The following is a 24,558-nucleotide window of genomic DNA, read 5'->3' on the forward strand; positions in this document are numbered from 1 at the left end:
AGGGACCACCATGGTGGGAAGGTAACAGCATGCCGTGTCTAAGTTGCACTGGCCATGTGACCACAGAAGATTGTCTTCGGACAAAACGCTGGCTCTATGACTTGGAAATGGGGATGAGCACTGCCCCCTAGAGTCGAACACAACTGGACAAAAATTGTCAAGGGGAACCTTTACCTTTACCTTTACCAATCTAGAAGTGAATTCCCTGCACAGTTGTTACTGACAGAATTCAGCTTTCCCGATGGCAAAAAAAGAGGTGTGGTGGAAAGACAATACAAACAGTTATAAACCGCCAGTACAAGGAGAAAAGGGCATCCTTGATTTGAATTACAGCACAGTTTTACAACTTAATTGAACAGGGTCTGACCTTTATGCAATGAGTATGACAGTTCTCAGGGTGAAAGAGAGCTTCCCCCCATGCCGGGGAGCATGAATTGTTTTACCGAAGGAAGCATAAACTCATGTCTGGTCTAAGTCTTGTGTAGAGAAGAAGCCTTTCAGTGATGTTCAGTTGTATATTCCCATCTTTTGGGCTTTATCTTAGTATTGGGTAGACTTAGTTGGAATCTCGTAGCTCTGCTTTCTAACACGTTCATTTTTTTAAAAAAAAATCTCAACCTTGTTCCATTGGATTTATGATAAAATCAGCCAGTTTTATTAAGTTTTTCTTATCAAGAAACAAAATGTACTAAATACTCAGCCATCTAGTCACATTCAACGTGTGCCATGATGTGCACAGTATGGAAAGATTCATGTTGTACCTGCCTGCCAACAAACTGTTTCTTTGCTTGTTTATATTATTTATGGGCCACCTTTCTCTTTTTTCAGAAGACCAGCCATCGTAAGATCGAATCCACGCGACGGAGGGAGCTCCCGTCGCTTCTCCCAGCTCCTGCCAACCTAGCTGTTCGAAAGCATGCAAAAATGCAAGTAGATAAATAGGTACCAGCTCGGTGGGAAGGTAATGGCATTCCATGTCTAGTTGCACTGGCCATGTGACCACGGAAATGGTCTTTGGATAAACGCTGGCTCTATGGCTTGGAGACAGGGATGAGCACCGTGCCCTAGAGTTGGACACGACTGGACTAAATGTCAAGGGGAACCTTTACCTTTCTCTCCCATATGGGACCCTATGCGGCTCAAAATAAAAACAACAAAAACCCTATAAAACAAATACAGTGGTGCTTCGCTTGACGAGGATAATCCGTTCCAGCAAAATCGCTGTAGAGCAAAATCCTCGTCAAGCGAAATAAAAAAGCCCATTGAAACGCATTGAAAACTGTTCACTGCATTACAATGGGCCAAATACATGCTCGTTCAGTGAAGATCCTCCACAGGGCGGCCATTTTGGGGTACCTATGCAGCGAAAAATGCCTCCTAAAAACAGTGAGGAGCCATTTTGAGCAGGCAGCGGCCATTTTGAAACCCCAATGATCAGCTGTTTTGATCATCGTAATGCGAAGAATCGGTTCCCGCAGTAGGGAACCGATCGTCAGGAAGCTAAAAAAGCCCATTAAAACATCATTTTGCGATCGCAATTTCAATGTTTTTCAACATTCATGGGGTCTTGGAACTGATTCCCCCATGAATACTGCAGTCTTACTGTACTCTGGTTAAGAGGCTGGTATTAGGGCAGAATATAGAGAATAGCATGGTATTCCATAGGCAAAGGTGTCACACAATGGTGGATTTTGTCTCTCTATGTATCCAATTGATATTCGGAACAGAGTGGCCTGGGTGGGCAATCCATGCTGGCATATCCTTATGCTCACTGAGATTTGACAACTTAAGGTTCCTTGACCTCTCTTTTTATTTCCAATCAGACCCGGACTGTTCAGCCCATCCAACGACAGAGACAGTACAGCAGCCCATAAAAAGTGGATTGTCTTCCTTCAGAGGGAACACTTGGCCACCCTAAATAAGACCTTGAAGTGAATATTTACACATGGATAAACATTCACCACTCAACTTCTAAACTGGCAATTTTTTTGACAAATGGAAAAGTCGTTCAAATAACTGGGGCTCTGGCCTGGACACCAGATCTCCCTGTCTACTTACCCATCTATCTTTTATATTTTTAAGCCCCACTCTGCCAATCACATCAGTTCTATGGACAGTCACCAAAGGAAAAACAAAAATGGCAACAAGTAAGGAAGCAAGAAAGCAAGCAAAATAATAATGAAATAAATCAAGTAAAAAAGCAATGAGATAAAAGCAGTAGCAACTTATATAAAAAGTTGATGGTAAAGCCAACAATAGGGGGGGGGGGAGCGAAACAAATCAGAAGCACTAGAAACAGGCACTAAAAAGTTTAGGAGAATTTAAAAAGACCCCATTCAGTGGACGACCATTAGCCTCTCTGCAGAGGTTGTTCTACAGATAAGATGGCACCACAAAACCTTTATCATCCTCAACAATAAAAGGTTTCCCAACACATAAAGATACTCTATCAAAAAAAAGTTTTCAATGACTCCAAGAGTTTTTTGCCCCTTCATTAGAACAAAAGGACTGGCATCTTTTAAAAATCATCACCACCATCATTCATGATGTGTCCAGAACCTGGCATTTTAAACAAAACATGTTTTTGCTCAAAACACAAGGCTCTGCATAAATAAATGTTTATGCAAAAAAAGCAAAAAAAACATTCTTTTTGCAAAAAAATGCAAAATGCAAACAAACAACAACCCTGAAATGCAAAAGTAAATGCACAAAAACTTTTGTGCCCACTCCCAACAGGGAAAAAACTTTTGAACTATCTTGTTCTTACTGACAAGAAAAAATAAGATGTTCAGATATTGTGGAAAAGGAAAGACAAAAGCAATTCCCTTTTCAGTAGCAGCCATGCATCCAATTTCAATACCTGTTTCCACACAAAGCATCACTGACTGTTTCTTTTGCTTCCGCCTATCTGAAGCATCTCAGGTTTTTTATTTCCCTATTTCTTATCACAGCTGAATCAACCATTGCCGGTCAATTATATTTTGTCTTTTCAGGACAGTTGGATTATCCAACACTCATAGGAAAAATAGGTAATTTTCCTTCTATTTTGCCCATCAGAAATGTGTACAATCCATATTTTACCTTTATATACTCACACACGCACACAAACACACACACACACAGGATGGAAGAGAGAATCTTCTCACAAAATGCACTTAGCCATTTGGTACTGTGTCTGTGTGTCCGGTCCTGTGAATGCGCGGATCCAAACCTCTCGCACTTCACAGAAATCTATTCTGAGGGTGTGGATGAGCATATCTGTGTGTACACAGCCTCACAAAAACCACGGGCCCCTTCGGTGATGAGGCAACGGAAAAAATCAATACTTGCCATGTAGCATGTAACCAATAGAATAAGGGGAATGATTTATGGATGGAAGGATGCAGTCAGAATCATCTGAGGCCTTGTACACACACAGAGAGAGAGAGAGAGAGAGAGAGAGAGCAGAGACGGGTTTAGGGTGAGCAGGTCCGCAGTGTTTATTCCTACTGTATGGCCAGTTCTTCATCGTCGTCATCTTCTTCTTCCCCTCTGCAGCAATATCTCCCTTTCTCTAGAACCGTGGACATAGGGGGAAAGATCAGTCACATGTGGAATGTAGCATGGATCAGCTGTTCCTGCTTGGACTCCAGATGATGCTCTGTCTCATACTACAAGTACAGTTTCTAAAAAAACAGAAAGAGAGAGAGAGAGAGAAGACAGCAGCAGGTTCTCCAGATCCCATTGGGTTCTCTCAGGTACGTCCAACTCTTGCTGTTCCCTGTATGTCGCAGGCTCCGCGTGACTAAGATTAAAGAGGCTCAAATTATCTACCGATGTATGTACTGTTCCAATTTGTCATTTCAGCACTATAAGAAGTGGGGGGGACAAGAAAAAAGGCTGGCCATCTCAAACTGCTGTCTGTTAAGAGGAGTTTTGGATCAATATGCAGGACATAAAAATGGGTCACTTCCCTGCTTCACGAGACTGAGTTTTGATCATGGCATTTAAAGTAAAATCTTGCTTTTTTATCGCCTCCAGTTTTGTAAGTGGGGAAATGTTTATGGGTAACACCTGTCTGTCTGTCTGTTCTGGTGTGGTTTTTCAGCCACAGAGTATGTCACAAACTCTGTGTCTGAAATATTTCAATATTTAGACGCTGACTGGTGAGATATATATTTCCACTGCCTAAAAATCCCTATCATATTCAAAGCCAACCACTCCTCAATCTTGACCCAGTATTATACAGTTAAACAATGGGGATGATTTTATTGTGTATTTCCTTCCTTTTTAAAAATGTGCTTTTGTCTAAAAAGGATAAAATGGTGAATTTGGGCTATATAATATTCCATGTTATATTAAGAACAAACTGTTAGTTGCCCCTTTTGATATCAAAACAGGTGTAACCGCTAATAAACTTTCTGATTAATTCGTCAGGCCTTAATTAATTGTGGGACATTTTGCTTTACATGAGCAAAGCGTGTTTTATGATTCCATTGTGCCCGTATTTCTTTATTTAGTTTATTTTATGGAGTAATTCACTTTCTAGCAGAAATGTAAATACGGGTGTACCTATGTGCTTACATTGAGCAGAAAGGTATTATAGTATGTCAGCAGCCAGCTGTTAGAATAATTCTAGCCCAGAGATAGAATCTATGGATTTGTAATTTGTCAGATTTCATAGCCTGCACAGAAATGGGTGTGCGTCTCTTTAAATGGGATGGGCAACTTTAAAGGGGTCAGGTTTTTTTCCCCTCAGGACCCACCCGCTCCCCCAAATAAAACAAAAGAATGAAAAAAACAAAACTAAATGTTCTTGGAAGGCCACTTTTTTGCAGAAAGGGTTTAGAAGGACCTATAGATCCCTCTCCTTTTTTATTTTTATTTATTCATTATTTTATTATTTTATTATTTTATTATTTTATTATTTTATTATTTTATTATTTTATTTATTTATTTATTTATTTATTTATTTATTTATTTATTTATTTATTTATTTATTTACAAAAAACAAGTTACACTTGTTTGCAAATTTTGTTTCAAGGAGACATACAGAGCGGCCAAAAATGGCCTCACGGGGCCAACATGTTCCCCCAGGTCACAGTTTTCTTACCCTGCCTTAAAATGTCACAGTAGTAATGACGAGGCATTATTTGAATAATTGTGTGCATAATCTAGTGAAAACGAGCATGTATCTTTAAAACTTAGCATGACGCCTACCCATCCCCCAATTCATGCTCCATATAGCTATTTTTCAGTTCCAAGTATTCCTTCATGGAACCATGTTATGTGAAATTGCATCTGGAAATATGCCTTTAATATCATCTGATATAATAAATTACTAAGGGTAAAACCGTTCCCTGGGTGTTGGTCATTCACACAATGTCCTGTTGAGAAAATGGAGGCGTCCGTAGATTTGGTGAAAACCCAGGGTTTTCGAAAGTACAAAATAAATTGTGAGGGGGAGTAGAGATGCAAAATTTCCAGAAATTTTGAAACCATGTAGAACAATTTTGGAAAAAGAAAAAAAGAGGGGGGGAAAGGAAAAATTGGGGGTGGGGGACAGTATTTTTCTCGGGTTTCCCAAAGCCATTTTATATGGCTTCAGAATTTCCAGAAATTTTACACATCTAAGGGGGAGGATACCACCGTCTTGTGAGGCACCACTGTGTGGTGTAGTAGTTGGAATATTTTTCCTCCTGTTTTTTCCCTACTTCTGCCTGGGTTTCCTGGGACATGATAGTCCTTCTCTTTTGTTATTTAGTAGCCCTGTGTTAACTATCATGCTGTCGTAACCCAGTTTTCCTGAGTGTATTATACAGTGGTGCCTCGCAAGATGATTTTAATTCGTTCCACAAAAATTGTTGTCATTTTGCAAGGGGAACCTCGCAAGACGAATAAATTTCATTCGTCTTGCGAAGCATTGGGCTTGGAAAAAAACCATTTTGCGAAGCATAGTCATAGAAAAAACCACCTTCCAAAGCACCATAGGGATCACAAAAACCAATCGTCTTGCGGGTTTTTCCCCCCGCGAGGCAATCATCTTGCGAGGCACCACTGTATTAGCTCTTCTTTCACCTGTTTAAGTAAAGCAAAATGCAGTGATAGAGTACTCCAGACTGGAATTGAGAAATCATTTTTTGGCTGCTCTTCACATATTCACATACAATTACAACACACATAAAAGCAAGTACTGTACATCAAGAAGAATCTGCTCTAGGTTTTCTGCTGCTGTTTTTGTTTTTACAAGCTCAGGGAGTGGATTCAAACATGACATTCCTATCAGAAAAGCTGGGCCTTCCTTTTAAAAAAAAAAAATTCAAAATGGATTGAATTATCCTTTCAGTCATATCTGACCCTTGGCAATTCCATGAGCCAGCCCTCTCTATGATACTCGATCTTGAACAGCTTATTTCAGGTGCTTTATATTTTGGCCAGTGTCTGCTTTGATCACCTCCAACCAATGTGTTCTTTGGTGTCCTTATTGTCTTTTACCAGTAACCATTCCGAGTATAATGTCTTTCTCCAATGATGTTGATTGCATGACGTGGCTGAAATAACTAAGTCTAAGTTTTGTTATTTTGTTACTTTTTAATTTGTTCTATGTATATGCCCATGCTTTCTCCAGTTACTTCAAGGTGATATAACTTGTTTGTGTTCTTCTGATGTCACCAGCCCCCCTGTCAGGTAGATCAGGCTACAGGTGAGTAAGTGGCTAACGCAACTTCACCTGTTGAATTTCATGGCTCGGTGAAGATAGATTTCCCAAGCCCCATTTCCATCACTGCACTTTCTTCTAACAGATTGATTCATTTGTGACTATTATATGTAATTTTAGAAGAGGTAGCCATGTTAGACTGTGCTAGCCTATCAAGCCAAAAAGAAAAATAAGAAATAAAGATGACAAAAACATCTTAAAAACAAATTGATATATTTTAAGGTGAGCTTTCTTATGTCCACTCTTATGTCTTAGGAAGCGGGCTTGTCCTATTAAAATATAGTCTTTAATGTGCCACAACATTTTTGTCTTGCTTTTTTTATTTAATTTTTTCCCTTTTGGCTTCTTATATCTAAGTTGTCCTGAACTAATTCCAGAGTGGCAGAATATGTATTACATATCAATTGATAAATGAAATAATTTTGTCTTGGGCTCCAACCAATCGTGCTGTTTCTCTCAAAGCAACCTCTCAGCTCCATCTTCTGAGCCTTTGGACATTATTATTATTATTATTATTATTATTATTATTATTATTATTATTATTATTATTATTATTATTATTATTATTATTATTATTATTATTATTATTATTATTATTATCATCATCATCATCATCATCATCATCATCATCATCATCATCATTTGAAGAAGGTGTATCTGAAGAAGTGGGCTACTTGTTAGCTTTCACCAAATAAAAATTTGCTGGTCTTTGAGGTGCCCCAAGATTTCCTGTTCTTTTTGCTGCTTCAGCCTTACAGACTTCCTCTGTTTAAAGTATCCCACCAAAAAAGTTTATTTTCCAAGTTCTAGATATAATAAAGCTTCCTAGCCATTTTCTTAAAATGTAGATGAAGATTGTGAAACAAAGGGAAGTGTTTTAGGTTGTTGTGGGTTTTTCGGGCTCTTTGGCCGTGTTCTGAAGGTTGTTCTTCCTAACGTTTCACCAGTCTCTGTGGCCGGCATCTTCAGAGGACAGCACTCTGTGCTCTGGTGCAGTTTGTTTGGGAGTTAAGTATTTATGGCTGTGAGATCAGCTTTTGTCCTTTTCAGGAGATGGGTGATTATGGTGATCAGTCTGTTTTTGCTGTGGGTGTATTGTTGTGATAAGGAGGAGAGATTATCTTAGTGTTTTTTTCCTGTTCTGCCGCCATATGCAATACTGTAACTAGAGCAGGGCAACTAGACCTTTGACCGAGGGCACTAAAATATAGAAGGTATTGGGATGTGGGGTGACTACTAGTGAGGGTTATAACAATAAGCGACAGCACCTCCCAGCCATATTCACTTTCTCTTTCTTTTGGGGGGATTACTAGTTTTTCCTCCCCTTTTATCATGGGGTCTTGTGCCCATGCCTCAGAGAAGAGTAGGTGGGAGAGCATACCACTTGGGACCAATCCCGAAATTGCTAGTTGCTTCTCGGGCCCTGTGGGCAAAACAGATACTGACAACAACAAGCCACCCTGAGCTACCTTTCCCCAAAAAATGGCAGAGTTACTCTGCCGTCGAAAAGGAACTGGTCAGGCAAGGGCCCTTGCTTCTCCATTCAGAATTCACCCCCTTTCAATGGCTGTATTTCATGGAAATATAATTGTACCTGGAGAAATTTTTGCACAGATAGGTGTGTGTAATGTCCAGTTGGTCTCCCAAGAGATATATGCTTTCTCAATATTACTGTTGTCCTGACTGCCACTAAACGTTAACCGCATGCCAGCCTGAGTGTATTCCTCATAGCTATGAAAGAGAAAATCTGAAACCTGAATGCCACACATTAGAAGTAGAATAACAGAGCGGAAGCACACAGGCAGGTAAAGGTAAAGGTTCCTCTTGACATTTAGTCCAGTCATGTCCAGCTCTAGGGCGCGGTGCTCATCCCTGTCTCCAAGCCGTAGAGCCAGCATTTTGTCCATAGACAATTTCCGTGGTCACGTGGCCAGCACGACTAGACATGGAACATCGTTACTTTCCCACCGTGGTGGTTCCTATTTATCTACTTGTATTTTTACATGCTTTCAAACTGCTAGGTTGGCAGGAGCTGCGATAAGTGACGGGAGCTCACTCCGTTGTGTGGATTCGATCTTACGACTGCTGGTCTTCTGACCTTGCAGCACAGAGGCTTCTGCAGTTTAACCCACAGTGCCACCACGTCCCACACAGGCAGATATAGGGGCAAAATGTAAATAAGATGTCACCAGTTTCATTGTGAGATGCACAGTAGATTTTCAGAGAGCGAAGACTATCATACAGGAGGTTGAAGGCAAGTTCCTGAACTGTCTAACGCATGTAGCAAAACTGAACCAAAACATCTATCTCATTTTGACCTTCTGCAGAAGGCTGGGAGCTGTCCAGCAATATCAGCAGTAAGAAAGGCTACTGCTGATCACAAGGAGATCTGCCTGCAAAAATAGTTCAACTAGAATGCAGATCTACAGAAGCTATTGTCTCCACATCTTCTATGGCTTGGCCACACTTACTTTTACAGTTCCTAATCATATTCCTGCATGAGATCCTGTGGGCTCCTAAGCAACCTGCACTCTACTTATATCCAAGTGTCACTAAATATTAAGGCCACAATCCTAGATCCAGTTACCTGCAGTCATTGAATACTCTACTGCAGTGGTCCCCAACCTTGGGCCTCCAGATGTTCTTGGACTTCAATTCCCAGAAATCCTGGCCAGCAGAAGTGCTGGTGAAGGCTTCTGGGAGTTGTAGTCTGAGAATATCTGGAGGCCCAAGGTTGGGGACCACTGCTCTACTGGATTCCCTGATGTTTACTTCTGATGGGTGCATTTGGCTGGGTGCACAGGAGAGGGCCTTGAGTCCATTTAAGAAAAAAGGAGGGATAAAAAATATTTTTCAAAAATATATTTTTATTTTTCATATGCCTCATGTTCTACTTTTGAGTTATAATCTGGACATCTTGAGCTTATGTCATTGATTATGCATTTTATTTTAACAAGATGGTTTGTTTTATCTTGCTGTCAACCACCCAGAACAGTGTATGCACTACTGGGGTGATTGATAAACAAAGTAAGTAAGTAAGTAAGTAAGTAAGTAAGTAAGTAAGTAAGTAAGTAAGTAAGTAAGTAAGTAAGTAAGTAAGTAAGTAAGTAAGTAAGTAAGTAAGTAAGTAAGTAAGTAAGTAAGTAAGTAAGTAAGTTGCTGCTCCCAGACTTTGGAACTCCCTCCCACAGGAGACCAGACTGGCCCCATCTTTGCAGGCAAAGACCTTTCTCTTCAGGAAGGCTTTCCCTCAATGACTGGCTGCCTGAATGGTTTGTTTGTTTTTTTAAAAAATGAATTGTTGGCCTTATTGCTTTGAATGTGTTTTTGGTGTTGCTTTTGTTCATTGTTTTATAGTATGGTATTTGTTAGATTTTTTTCTTAGCATTTGTATACTCACTGTAATTAGCTTCAAATACTGTCTTGTACTGAGGTACTTTTTGGGTCTTTTTTAAAGAGAAAAGCTGGGTAGAAACATTTTAAATGAATGAATGAATGAATGAATGAATGAATGAATGAATGAATGAATGAATGAATCCCTGTGGTCTTTAGGAGGCAGCAAGCCCTGTGTCTTTTAGGAGGGAAATCTGAGCTGAGAAGCTAGCACACATGTTGATGATCCCAAACTCAATTTCCTGTATGTCCAATTGGGCTTGGAAACAGGTCTTTTGGCAGCCCCAGAGAGCTGTTCCCAGACTGGGTAGACCAATCTTCACAGGAGTGATGTTTTCCAGACATTTTGAGGTACCCCTCCCTCACCACCCCAGATTATTCCATCAGGCTGGCTGGGGCTTGCAATTACACTTCAAAATACATAGAAGGCGTCATATTGAGAGAGGCTGGTGTGGCACATACTGGACGAGGTGAATGAGTTGTTTGGTCTCTGAATGTTCTCTGAAGAGTTTTAGTTCGGACTCACTATTTCCATTCTTGAGGAGGCACCCTTGATTTTGGAGGGCTGGCATTTGAGGGGGGCTATAGCTGGCACACATCTGATTGCCCAGTTTTCCTGGTCCCCTAGGTATGGTGCTGGTCTGGGTTATTATCAGTTCTCTGTGGGCGCCAACTTCCTCCATTTTTCCTCTGGAGAAGGTCCCACCTGCTTCCGCCTCAGATCTGACAGAAACCTTGGCAATGAGTTTTGCCAACTTCACTCCCTCAACGTAGCTATGCCTTTAACACTAGCTGGGTGGTTAGGAGATTTCAGCTAATAATATCATCAGGCTTCTATTAAAGCCATAAGAGAAAACCCTGTTACTTTTTTTCCTGATCAGCTGAGAACTTTCTATGCTACAAAGGGGATGGGAATCCCCTTTGAATATGTCTCACAAAACAGATTGGATTACACCTTCAGCAATAAGCGTGAATTCTGTTTTCCAAGATTATTTCCTATATTTTACACTACCGTAGCATCTGAAAAAAAGAGTCTTCAAAAGAACCTAAGACATGTGGAGAGATCACCTATTTGTATATAAACGTTTTCGAAACCTCTTGGTATCGAGGTGTTTTCCAAGGAACGAATCTCTAATCTCCAGTGAACAAATCAACAGAAAAGCAGGAAAAAAAAACTGTTTTTCTTTAAAACCAGCTCTTTCTAATCTACTTTTATTTCTCAAATACCAAAAACAGCAAGAAATAATTATTTATATTTATTCATTTATTTATTTTATTTATATCCCACCCATCTGGTCTGGTCGACCATTCTGGGCGGCTTCCAATAAGGTGTATAAGGTGTAAATTACATATCTGCGTCATAATTGCTGGTCAGTTATAGCTGCTCATTTGGTTAGTGGGTCATCAGGAGATTTTCGGCCTTTTTATTTCTCAGAGACCATCTCCGTTCTCTCCACACGACCGGCCAAAAATTGTTAAAAAGTCCCTGTTCCCCCTTTTTTTATGTGTGGACCATTTTCTGAATATTTTCTCCTTTCTTCCTTCCCTCATATAAAAAGGTATGGATTCAAATAGGTTGCATGGACATCACCCAATAAACTCCTATTAATTTTAATTGATTGTTTTCTTTCTCCTTCGAAGAGTATTTCCATGGTAACATTCCTCATTCTCTTGTTGGTTGGGGGGGAAGATATTCACTCCAGGGAAGGGTTAAGTGTGGGGCAGCAAAGGGCAGGCAACTGGTCAGCCTTTTATTTTCTCTGGTCCTTCAGCAAAGGTTAGTTGAGGTCAGCAAAAGCCAAAGGGTAATTACTTTTCCTGCCAAGGGTTAAAGTTCCACAGATTGTGATTGGACCAACTGTATGGCTGACCTTCAGGTCTTTTACATTTATTTATTTATTTATTTAGCTAGCATTCAATCTTTTTTTTTTCCCTCAGAAGAGAGTAAACAGCAAATATGTGTGGCTGGGACGATAAAGAGCCCGAAAGATCTATATATGAAAGGCTGCGCCGTCCTGCTTTTTCAGGAGTCTATAATCTATTAAATTAATCTACAGAGAGAGAAAAGGGGGGTAAGAATTGAGCAAACCTTAGCTAGAAAGAGTTAGGTTGGAATTCTTTCTCTTTTTTTAAGTTTCAGATTTCCCCCCCTCCCCAAAGGAAGTATATTGTTACTTTTTTATATCATTATTCTATAGTAATATTACATATATTCATTGGTAAGTCTGATGGCTCAGGTACAAAGCTTTTTGGAGGAATTACGTCTCTTGAGGGAAAACATGGTTATAGCAGGAAATACAGATCTCCCCCTATATCATTAATGTGAATTTGATTCTTGATCAGTCAATGAATGAAGAGAACATTCCTACTACTACTTATACCTAATTTCTGCTCCTGGAGACTCGTGAACAAAATCTGGTAGCTCAAGAGTGCCTCCTGGCAGGGAGGATAGTGCCACTTGAAGGCATGTATTAATTTTCTGAAGGCTTCCCTAGCTCCTTCTCTTCAATGCCTGGCCCACGATTGCTGCAATCTAATGAGTTTCTACATCAGACATCTTTTACCCTGATAGCGTCCAGCTCAGGGTCAAAGGGCACAGAATATTAGCTACAGCCTAAGATCACTCTTTTTTGACTCTAAAGCAGGAGAGAGCAAACAAAGGGGCCTAGCATCCAGCTCTCTGGACCTCCTACAAAGCAAAACCGGAAAGGATCAGACCTTAACTTTGAGCTTCCCTATTGGTGAGGGGGTAACGCTGGGTGTGGAGAAGGCCTTCTATACTTCTCCCTTGAATTGCACAGTTTTGAGCAGCCGGGTTTTGGTTATAAATAAATAAATAAATAAATAAATAAATAAATAAATAAATAAATGCATACATACATACATACATACATACATACATACATACATACATACATACATACATACATACATACATACTGTGTCTCTGATCAACCAGAACCAGGGGCATGAGTTCAACACCAAAGACTTCAAACTGGTCTACTTCTCTCTCTCTCTCTCTCTCTCTCTCTCTCTCTCTCTCTCTCTCTCTCTCTCTCTCTCTCTCTCTCACACACACACACACACACACACACACACACACACACACACACACACACACACACACACACACACACACACACACACACACACACACACACACTCCAATTCAGGCTCTAGACCAGGGATTCATAAGGATCTTTTAAGGCTCATTACACCTGAAATTGTATGGAAGGAAGGGACTGCCAACGCTAAGGAAAGGAACCTCAACAGAAAGAGATGTTCTCTCTCTCGCTCTCTTTCCCTCTGTATGTGTGCAAATCAACCGCTTATACTTTACAGTTATATTTTGGGGGGATAAATACATGGATTTTGAACGGCACATGGGTGTGGCACCCATAACCCCAGCATTGTTCAAGGGAGAAATGTGCCTTGGCTTGAACCACCACCCCTGAAGGCGTTCAGTAGCAGCAGTTCTTAAAATTTGGCAGGTGGGTTGTTGGTTGGTAGGTTGGTAGGTCGGCTGGCTGGCTGGCTGGTTTTGTGTGGACAGATCAGGAGATGCACAAATAGGCAAGGCCTGCATGTAGGCCATTCACTGTAATGAACAGAAAAAGAAAGAAAAAGTCTGTATGTCAACATTTCATCACTACACCAACTTGTAGTTGCAGAAGGGGTAGCCGTGTTAGTCTGTGATTATAGGTGAAAATAAAATAAAACATTTTTTAAAAAAAGACAAAAATATAGTGGCCCCTGAAAGACTAACTTTTATATTTTTAATGTGAAATTTTATGGACAAGCCCACTTCACCAGACATATCTGATGGATTGTCCATGAAGCCTCACCTTTAAAAAAATATAGAAGTTGGTCTTTAAGGTGACACCACAATTCTGTAATTTTTAAACTTATTATTATTATTATTATTATTATTATTATTATTATTATTATTATTATTATTATTATTATTATTATTATTATTATTATTATTATTATTATTATTATTATTATTATTATTATTATTATTATTATTATTATTATTATTATTATTATTATTATTATTATCTGTAAACTAGTTTGGTACCACTTTAACTACAATGGTGCCATACTATTGAATTCTAGGATTCGTCGTCTGATAAGTTAATTACAATTATTTACTACAAACATACAGGCTACTCCCCTAAGCAACCCCTAAATAAAATATATCAAGAGTGGAAGAATGTAACAGGAAAGGGAAGTGGTTACAATAATTGCAGAGTTTTGAATTTTTTGCTACGCAGCAGGAGTACAGAGATCCATAGACAAGAATAGCTTCACGTTCCCCAGATAGTCCACCCCTTTCTCATTAACTGGCATTTAATGTCTCAGTAATTTACTCTGAGACATTTGTAGAAGAAAGAATAGAAAACATTTCTGTACTTATAGTTGCCTGAAGTTACAGAGTTGTGTACACTGCTTTCTTTACTGTATACTAGCAACCAAACAAACAAATCAACAGCTCTCAGCAGAGAAGCAGGTATCAAATGAATTTCAAAAACGAGAAGGAACGTCACCCCAGCCCAGAAAAATCCCTACAAACATCATGCGAGGTTGTAAATAAAACTCCAACAAATAGACAAAAATCAGCACGGGGGAGAGAAATCTGAAAACTGATCTTAACAAAAGAGTATTCTCCATAATCCTACTTCTGCATCTTAAGATTTCATTCCATTTTCTAGAAGCCATAAGGGCTAAAAAAACAGGAAATCCATGCTTAGCATCTCCTGCATTTGTTTTTATCTTACAGTAAACTCAAGCATTTGGGTGCCAAGTGAAATGGAAACTCTAGCCGCCTAGAGAGGTCTCATAGACCAGATGGGCGGGATACAAATCAAATCAAATAAATAAATAAACAGCCACAGAAAAATAAAAAGGAGATGGGCCAGGTTACATTTTAGGACCATGACTCCTAGAATAGTCACAAAGGTCTAATTTATAACCCCATGCCTTCATTAGTCTTGTTAAATTGATCAAACTAGACCACACATACACTAATCTAAGCAGGATTTATTTATTTATTTATTCATTCATTCATTCATTCATTCATTCATTCATTCATTCATTTTATATCCCCCCTATCTGGTCAGTTATGACCACTCTAGGTGGCTTACATCATACGAATACGCAGAAAATATATAAAAGAAAGGATATGAAGTTTCTGCTTTAGCTGTCCAACTTCCAATTTATGAAGAACCTAATAGGATTTTTGTGATATGTGAGACATTCAAGCAAGAGTTATCACTGCCATGCATTCCCAATGAATTCCCAAGAAAGGCTGAGTCAAGATTTGAACCCAGGTTTTCTGCAATTTAGTGAAAAACTCTATCCACTGTGCCACACTGGCTTCAGTTTATGGATATTCGTCAATAAATCCAGAAGAAATAAAATTTAGCACTACAATTAAACCCCCAGCAGAATTCACCCTGCCAGACCCCCTTTCACTGATAAAACATCTGATTGTTCTAGTGGCCAACTCAAAGGCAAAACAAATCACACACAATTGGGTTGTGGTTGCCGCTCCCAATATTTATTTTACAACTGGGGGGCTGCCCAAATAGTACAGGTGATATAAAAGTCAAAAGATGATTGCTGAAGTGTGTGTGAGAGAGTCTCTGTGTGTGTGCGCACGTGTGCATGCGCGCATGCATGAATGCTTTTGTGTGTGTGTGTGTGTGTGTGTGTGTGTGTGTGTGTGTGTGTGTGTGTTTTAGTGAGTGAGTGAGAGAGAGAGAGAGAGAGAGGGAGAGAGAGAGGGAGAGAGAGAATTGGAATTCCTCACCCTGACAGATGGCCGGCTCAGTTTAACAGATCCCTGTACTCAGCAGAAGTTATAAATACTGATAAAGGCAGCAAATGGAAGAAATAGTACACAATCAATTTCACTGGCCATAGATGGAAGACTCATGTATAGACTTGGATTTACAGAGGGGTTGTATGTAAATTACTGAAAGGTAGTGGGCAAACGGCCATCCAAAAAGCAGAAATTATCAGTCCTGTGGCCTTCTTTCACTAATAAACAAGCCATGCTAAATACACATCCTGTTGAGCCCGGGATATGGAAATTTTTATCTTCAGAGCAGGGTCACGTTTTGGGCACTCTCTTGTCTGAGACAGAAAAATATAATCAGCCTTGAAAAAAGCATTATACCTCTCCACTATCTGTGTTTGACAGAGATATTCATGGACAGGGGGAGAGGAGTGACAAGGCTCTCTTAAGATTAAGCTGCAGTGGATTGAGCCCCGGGAAGCTCAAGAGCCCCCTCCAAAAAAAAGAAATGATCAAGCAAAATTAGAACCAGTAGTTCAGCCATCTAAGGAGATGACTAATACAATGTATAGGGACGTGGTGGCGCTGCAGGCTAAACCGCAGAAGCCTGTGCTGCAGGGTCAGAAGACCAAGCAGTCGTAAGATCGAATCCACGCGACGGAGTGAGCTCCCGTTGCTTGTCCCAGCTCCCGCCAACCTAGTGGTTCGAAAGCATGCAAATGCGCGTAGATAAATAGGGACCACCTTGGTGGGAAGGTAACAGCATTCCGTGTTTAAGTCGCACTGGCCATGTGACCATGGAAGATTGTCTTCGGACAAAACGCTGGCTCTATGGCTTGGAAACGGGGATGAGCACCACCCCCTAGAGTCGAACACGACTGGACAAAAATTGTCAATGGGAACCTTTACCTTTACCTTAATACAATGAACTGTATACTAAAATGATTAGGCAACCCCCCTAAAAAAAAAGATTAAGATTTCTAAGGCATTTAATCCCTCCCAGAAATAAAGCAGAAAAAACAATCTTGCATGCTTTCTGTGTTGGAGTTATTTCATACTTGTATACTGCCTTTAGAAGGTTTGGCTGGGAGAGAACTTTCTGGAGTGACTGTCAATCAATCCAGCAGTAACCAATTATTTTCCCTGCCACTGATTTCAAAGAAAGATAAGCCTCCCTGCTGAAATGCCTTTTCCCCTTCTCTTTTAGTGAGTTATGTAGTTACCACACTGTTAGAATATAGTCCGCAAGAGCTCTGAGTATGTTGAGACCTGTTCCCATAGTCATTTTTGTACAGTGTGTTGTTTTTGATCTATTCAAAGGGTGAGTAAACAAAACTGTTTTATTCTCAGTATCTCAGAGTGAGTTATTGAGACGGTAAGTGCCAGATGATGAGACAAAAAAGGGTGGTCTGCTTTGGGGAAACTTGAAGCTATATCTGCTCTATCTGCTCTGTAAGACCCTCCACCTCCGCTGCATAACTAGAGTTTTTTAAAGCCAAAATTCAAATATCTGCAACACTCTCAACCTATGATAAATATTTGTGCTGGCTAAGTATTGTTTGCTGCGCCAAACACCAGGTTCTCCGCCACCACACTGGTTGTGTACTGAAATATAACAAGCAGGGTAGTAGGTAACACATATTGTCCAGCATTTTAAAATCTCCTCCAACACCAAAAGCAAAAGTGCCTTTAATACTGATAATGAACATATTTCAGTTTGAAGCCTATAGTAGTTACAACTCACTCCTTCATGCATGGGCCACGGGCTTATATTGTTGTGTCCAACTCTTCTTGACCCCATGGACCAGAGCACACCAGGCCTTCCTGTCTTCCACTGCCTCCCGGAGTTGGGTCAAATTCATCTTGGTTGCTTCGATGACACTGTCCAACCATCTCGTCCTCTGTCGTTCCCTTCTCCTCTTGCCATCACACTTTCCTAACATCAGCATCTTTTCCAGGGAGTCTTCTCTTCTCATGAGATGGCCAAAGTACTGGAGCCTCAGCTTCAGGATCTGTCCTTCCAGTGAGCACTCAGGGTTGATATCCTGAAAAATGGATAGGTTTGGTTCCCTTGCAGTCCAGGGGACTCTCAAGAGGTTTATATGCAGTATACTAATGTATTCCCTCTAAACCTAGGCCAAATAGTCATGCAGCTACATACTCTTATCTGCTGTCATATGCCAAACCCGCCCCACCCCAGTGTTTTCACCCCACTCAAAAGATAAAAATTACATACTTAAAGATAAGACCGGCTCCCACTGAATGACTCAAATCACCCTCATCCTCTTGGGTGGATCATGACATTCAGTCTACCACAAATGGGGCACCTGTAGCACAAATTTGGCACAGCCCTTTGTTAGAAATGGATCGGTGGGGGTAAATGGATGGGGGGCCATAGCAAATAGGGCTATGAGCTAGTGCGTCGATTCTCAACCTTTTTTTTGTCTGTGCCCATCAACACAATGGGAAAGAAATATAGGCCAAATCAGGACTGCAGAACTCACAGAACAAATCTTATAAGGTGGTGTGTGTGAAAAATGGTTTCCAAACTGTAAGGTAAAGGTAAAGGTTCCCCTTGACAATTTTTGTCCAGTCGTGTTCGACTCTAGGGGGCAGTGCTCATCCCCGTTTCCAAGTCATAGAGCCAGCGTTTGTCCGAAGACAATCTTCCGTGGTCACATGGCCAGTGCGACTTAGACACGGACCGCTGTTACCTTCCCACCAAGGTGGTCCCTATTTATCTACTCGCATTTGCATGCTTTCGAACCACTAGGTTGGCGGGAGCTGGGACAAGCGACAGGAGCTCACTCCGTCGCGTGGGTTTGATCTTACGACTGCTGGTCTTCCGACCTTGCAGCACAGGCTTCTGCAGTTTAGCCCGCAGCGCCAAACTGTGGCCTCCTTCAAATGTGCCAGGACCCCTGTTGAGAATGGCTGCGGCCATGTATATGCATGCACGCTACATGGTATTTCATATCTTGCAGCTGCTAAGGCATATTTTTCAGTGAAACACTGTGGAACACTGTGGAACCATATGCTTATCTGTAGTGCATCAGAACCCATAACAAGTTACTTTTTTTATTAAAAAGGGGGCATACAATGGTCGCATTTCGAAATTTAAAAAGAGGGATAAAATTGGTGCAAGTATTTATTTATTTGTTCTGGGTTTTTCGGGCTCTTTGGCCGTGTTGTGAAGGTTGTTCTTCCTGATGTTTCGCCAGTCTCTGTGGCCGGCATCTTCAGAGGACAGCAACCTGTACTCTGGGTACAACCATTAGATCCCTGCCATGAAAGCCTTCGCGAATATATTTATTTGTTCGTTTTTTGTTTCTTTCTTGATTTATTTAATATTCATGCCATCCATCTAACCCAGTGGCTACTCTGGGCAGTTAATATGAATAATAAGAGCACAGCGAAAACATTACATAATCAGTGGAAACATAAAATAAACAACAAGTTAAAATAACCACGATGGTTTACAGGTTCTAAATGTCTTAATTAAATGAAACAATTAAAACATTTAGAACCTGTAAACCATTATTAAGAAAAATTTAAAAGGTAGTAATTAGATAAAAGGTTAATGCGCTCATTATCTCATCACTTTCTAGAGGGCATTTTAAAGCATTTTAGATGCTTTGGACAATAATTTTTTCAAACCTTTCTCTTGTCAATATACTTTTTGGAAAAAAAAACCTAATGAGAAGTAATAAAAATTAACTAGCAACACAGCAAATTATTTCTTACATCCATAAAAAATACAAACTATACAACAAAGTACTCCTTTGAAAAGGGACGTGGTGGCGCTGCGGGTTAAATCGCAGAAGCCTCTGTGCTGCAGGGTCAGAAGACCAGGAGTCATAAGATCGAATCCACACGACGGAGCTCCCATCGCTTGTCCCAGCTCCTGCCAACCTAGCAGTTCGAAAGCATGCAAATGTGAGTAGATAAATAGGTACCACCACGGTGGGAAGGTAGTGGAGTTCCGTGTCTAGTCGTGCTGGCCATGTGACCACGGAAACTGTCTTCGGACAAACACTGTCTCTACGGCTTGGAGACGGGGATGAGCACCGCGCCCTGGAGTGGGACACGACTGGACTAAATGTCAAGGGGAACCTTTACCTTTACTCCTTTAAAAAACAAAACTTGGAGAGTGTAATGGTTCTCAGTTTTGCTGCACAGAAGGAAAGTGGGGACATTAGCAAGGCTATGATGAACAACGACAGCTAACTTCTGGAATGCAGGTTTATTACAAGGTGCTAAGAACTTGGATCAAGAAGATGACCAACAGAGAAGTACTAACTAAAGGAAAAGAATAAAGATGAAGAAATCATAAAATACATGAGATGCAAAAAGCTAGAATACTTCAAAAGTGGCAGGAGAAACAAGGTTATTCTGGGCTGAAGAACTCTTAGCAGCTGCTTTGGAAACACAACCCCTTTATTGAGTTTGTTTACCATTTTTAGTGTGGTATTTGATTCCTTTTACAATATTTGTATTCTTTTTTCTTTTCTTTTTTTTTTAGCTTTTAAATCTTGCCTTTTAATGATGCAGGCTGCCTTTTTAAGAAGAAAGGTGGGGCAAAAGGTTTTAAATAAATAAATAAATAGTTCAGTGTTGCTGTATGCAAAGCAGAATAGCCACGATAGCATCCGCCATTTGACAAGAGAGGAAAGAAAAGAAGATGGCCAGCAACAAGAAAAAATAATTTTCCAAGATTTAGTCTGCACGACTAACGAGTCCCATCATCCTTTACTACGCAGAGTAAAAATGTGTCCGCTCAGAAAACCCTACACATGCTGTAGCTATTTTGAGTGCTCCTATGTGCTGCCTACTAGGAGACACAGCCTGCAGGATTTCTTTGGCAGAGGCCAGACACAGAAAGAGTGTCAGATATCTTTGGACCCAACAATCAGACGGTCTCATCCATCCGGGTTGTGTCATTCTACCTAGGTCCATTCCACGAACACACAAGGGCAGGGAATTCTGTGGTCACAGTATCACTGTTACAAGATGTAAAAAAAGATTATATTTCCCAGATATTTTCCCCAACCTCTGTCTTGGGAAATGCTGGACACCCTGTCTTCTTTGCTACCCATGCCGAGAAGCACACTCCCTCCAAAGTTATAATCTGGAGGATCTTGCAAAAAGATGGCTCTAAAGCCCACATCAAAGCAACGCCTTTGGAGAGAGTTATCTCACTCTCAAACTGTTGATCAGCATTTTGATTTCCTGTCTTTCTTTATGACCTCATTAAGTAGAAAATTAGCTGTTCTTTACAATGCCTCACTTTCATGAAGTTTCTAATGAGCTGTGTAGCAACATTCCATTATCTAAATGGGTGCCGATATAAAGAGCAAGCTACTGGATGTAACCCCTGCACGCTAGTGCTTTTTCCTTCCTGTTCTAAATATTTAACTGGCCACATGCCTGTCTTTACAGCTAAGGCTAAGATGAAAACGTTTTAATAAAAAATTTATTTTCTGGGTAATAAAAGCCAGGGGACAGCTAGAGATAAATTATTTCAACATTTTTGGACACATTAATTTCCACTTCCTTCTCTGCTTCATTTTCCTCCTTGAGATTTCCATAGCACAGCTACTTTCAGCACATTTAAATTCGCTATATTACTGTGAAGCTGGCTGGACAGCTCTGTAGTATAGGTATCTGGCTACAGAGCAAGAGGTTGGGAGTTCGATTCCTCCACTGTGCCTCCTGGGAGAAGAGCCGGCTTGTGTAGCCTTGGGCAAGCTGTACAGTCCCAGGATGCCCCCAGAAGAAGGGAAGAGTAAACCACTTCAGTGTATCCTCTACCTGGAAACCCCTGGAAAAAGGGGTTGCCATTAGAGATGGGAGTACAGTGGTGCCTCGCTTAGCGACATTAATACATTCCAGGAAATCACTGTAGAGCGAAAACGTCGTAAAGCAAAATAAAAAAGCCCATTGAAGTGCATTGAAAACCTTTCAATGCATTCCAATGGGCTGAAAACTCACCGTCCAGTGAAGATCCTCCACAGGGGTGGCCATTTTCCATGCCTGTGCAGTGAGGAATCCATCCCTAAGCACAGCGGGGGGGCATTTTCCTCAGCCGGTGGCCATTTTGAAACCCGACGATCAGCTGTTTTTGATCGTCATAAAGCGAGAATCGGTTCCTGAAGCAGGGATCCAAACATCGTTAAACCAAAAAAACCTATTGGAATCATTTTTTTGCGATCACAAAAGCAATCGCAAAAACCTAACTGTCAAGCGGATTCGTCGTTAAATGGGGTAATCGTAAAGCGGGGCACGACTGTATTCGTATTCGTACAGTATATGAATATGAATATTCCCGCACAGGTGGCATTAATGAGGGCCCAGCCCCATGGGGCCGAACGGTACACTCACCGATCTGACGCAGACGCGAACCACGTGATTCTACCAATCAATCCACAGTGCGCGATCTGCTCATCACTCTTCAACCTTGTAGCAAGGCTTGTCCTGCCGCCTCCTGCCAGGAGTGGCGAGTGGATCACATGCTGTGGATCAATTGGTAGAATTGCGCGGTCCACATCCACATAAGATTGGTGAGTGGACTGTCTGGCCCCATGGGGCTGGACCCTTGTTAACGCCACCTGTGCGGGGATATTCGTATATGAATACGAATTCGTATTCATATATGAATTCGTATTCATATATGAATTCGTATTCGTATATGAATACGAATATCTCCTCTCTAGTTGCCGTAAGTCAGAATTGACTTGATGGCACATGGTTGTTACTATTACATTACTATGGGGTATCATAATATGAGTGAAAGCATTACAAAACTGCAGAGCATTCTCCCAAACTAATTTCTTACAAATGTCCATATTCACAATATATGTTCCGAATGTTTAAATTACTTTGTTGCCCTCCAGCCACCCCCCAAAACCTCCTATATCCATTCCTAATACACACACAGAGAGAGAGAGAGAGAGAGAGAGAGAGAGAGAGAGAGCAAGTCATTTTCTGTTCCTAAAAGGCAGCTTTATAAGGCCTCAAACAAGCTCTGAGGGACAAACATTATGTTTTCAGGAAACACTGTACACATTTCCAGGTTGAAATGTGCAAGTGAAATATGCCATTTGGAACCCTAGGTTTTCTCCCCCCCACACACAGTTTAGTGGGCTGTCAGAGAGGATGTGGGTCTCCAAGATGTGAGGACAGGCAAAAGTGGACCTAGACCCTCAGAAGCTCAACATTGCTAGACGATGAATAAGACCATGGACAAGAAGCTTTCGAATTTTACTACAAACTGACTTTTGAACTCTTGATACGCTTCAAGTAGAAGCAACAAACACCATCTATTTAGTTTATCATATGTGTACTCAATGTTAGCCTTCTTTCTTTGTTTTCCCATCATGCTTTCTCACACAAACGTGGCCCAAACATCTTGGCTTTTGGGTTTCCCTCCCTCAGTTCAGCAACACTTCAAATTGAACTCAAAATCTCTCCCATTTCCCCTCCTCTTTTACTCCCAGCCTCGCTTTCCCCCAACAGCCTTGCCTCCAAACTGCAGGATGTGGATCGATATACCTTCAATTGGAATAATTGTTTCCCTTTGTAAGGCCTCCCTGTTACTTTTAGCCCTGAATGAAGAACGCTGTGATTGACCTCTAGAAAAGCAGCAGATGTGACTAAAACACAGCGCCTCTGGCCTCATCGTTCAAAAGCTGGACCTTGAAAAATAAGCAAAGAAAATACACCAAGCATGTGCTGCTTAGCTGTGGGAAAGAAACAGCAGGGCCAGCTGGAAAAAAAAGTACTGTAGCTCTTTTCGATAAGACTCAAGTACGGTAAACCTTCCGGTATCCAAAATAAGTTCCCTTTAAAAACGAAGAAACCCCGTACAATTTTTTTTTCAAAGGACGGATGGAAAACCAAAGTTTCCCTGTGCCAGATATACAAACATCCTTCATTGAAGCTTTCAATAAGTGTAGTCCTTTCGCATTACAGTAAAGACAGAAAAAACAATAATGCAATATCAAAGGAAAAGATTCGGTCAACAAAAACTGATATTTAAGGATCCGTTTTGGGTTGATCGAGAGAAAAAGCTATGGTGGAGCTTAATTGCCTATTGGTAAACAATGGGCTACAGCTGTTAACAGTGACAGCACCCATCACCAAGGCAGTTTGGTTCAACTGTATGTTGTTGTTGCTGTTGTTGTTGTTGTTGTTGTTGTTGTTGTTATGTGGTGTCAAGTCATCTCCTGCTCATGGTAATCTTATGAATCAGTGATTTCCAAAAGGCCCTGTCTTCAACTGCCCTGCTCAACTCTTATAAACTCAAGCCAGTGGCTTCCTTTAGGGAGCCAGTCCATTTCATATTTGGTGTTCCTCTTTTCCTGCTGCCTTCCACCTTTTCCAGCATTATTGTCTTTTTCAGAGAACCCTGTCTTCACATGATGTGCCCAAAGTTGGGCAGCCTCAGCCCTAACGTTTTTGCACTCCAGAGAGACTTCAGGTTTGATTTGATCTAGGACCATACATATATAATACTCAATCAGAAATTCAGGGGGGCAGAAATCCCAGCATTCATCGAGAGAGCATGTCAAATGTAGTAGTTAAGGGATTTTGGGAGTTGTGGTGCTGGAGGAGGCTCTTGAGAATCCCCTGGACTGCAAGGAGAACAAACCTATCAGTTCTAAAG

At 40.8% G+C, this 24,558-nt stretch overlaps 1 long non-coding RNA gene across 1 annotated transcript in view; it reads left to right on the plus strand.

The window, feature by feature from the left end:
- Positions 1-3,274: 3,274 nt before the first annotated feature.
- Positions 3,275-24,558, plus strand: part of LOC144584940 (uncharacterized) — a 48,171-nt gene continuing 26,887 nt past the window's right edge. Inside the window, exon 1 of the long non-coding RNA XR_013539439.1 lies at positions 3,275-3,737. This is a non-coding gene — a long non-coding RNA (uncharacterized LOC144584940). The remainder of the gene's footprint in view (positions 3,738-24,558) is intronic.

Source organism: Pogona vitticeps, chromosome 1 (assembly GCF_051106095.1).
Source record: "Pogona vitticeps strain Pit_001003342236 chromosome 1, PviZW2.1, whole genome shotgun sequence".
NCBI lineage: Eukaryota > Metazoa > Chordata > Lepidosauria > Squamata > Agamidae > Pogona > Pogona vitticeps.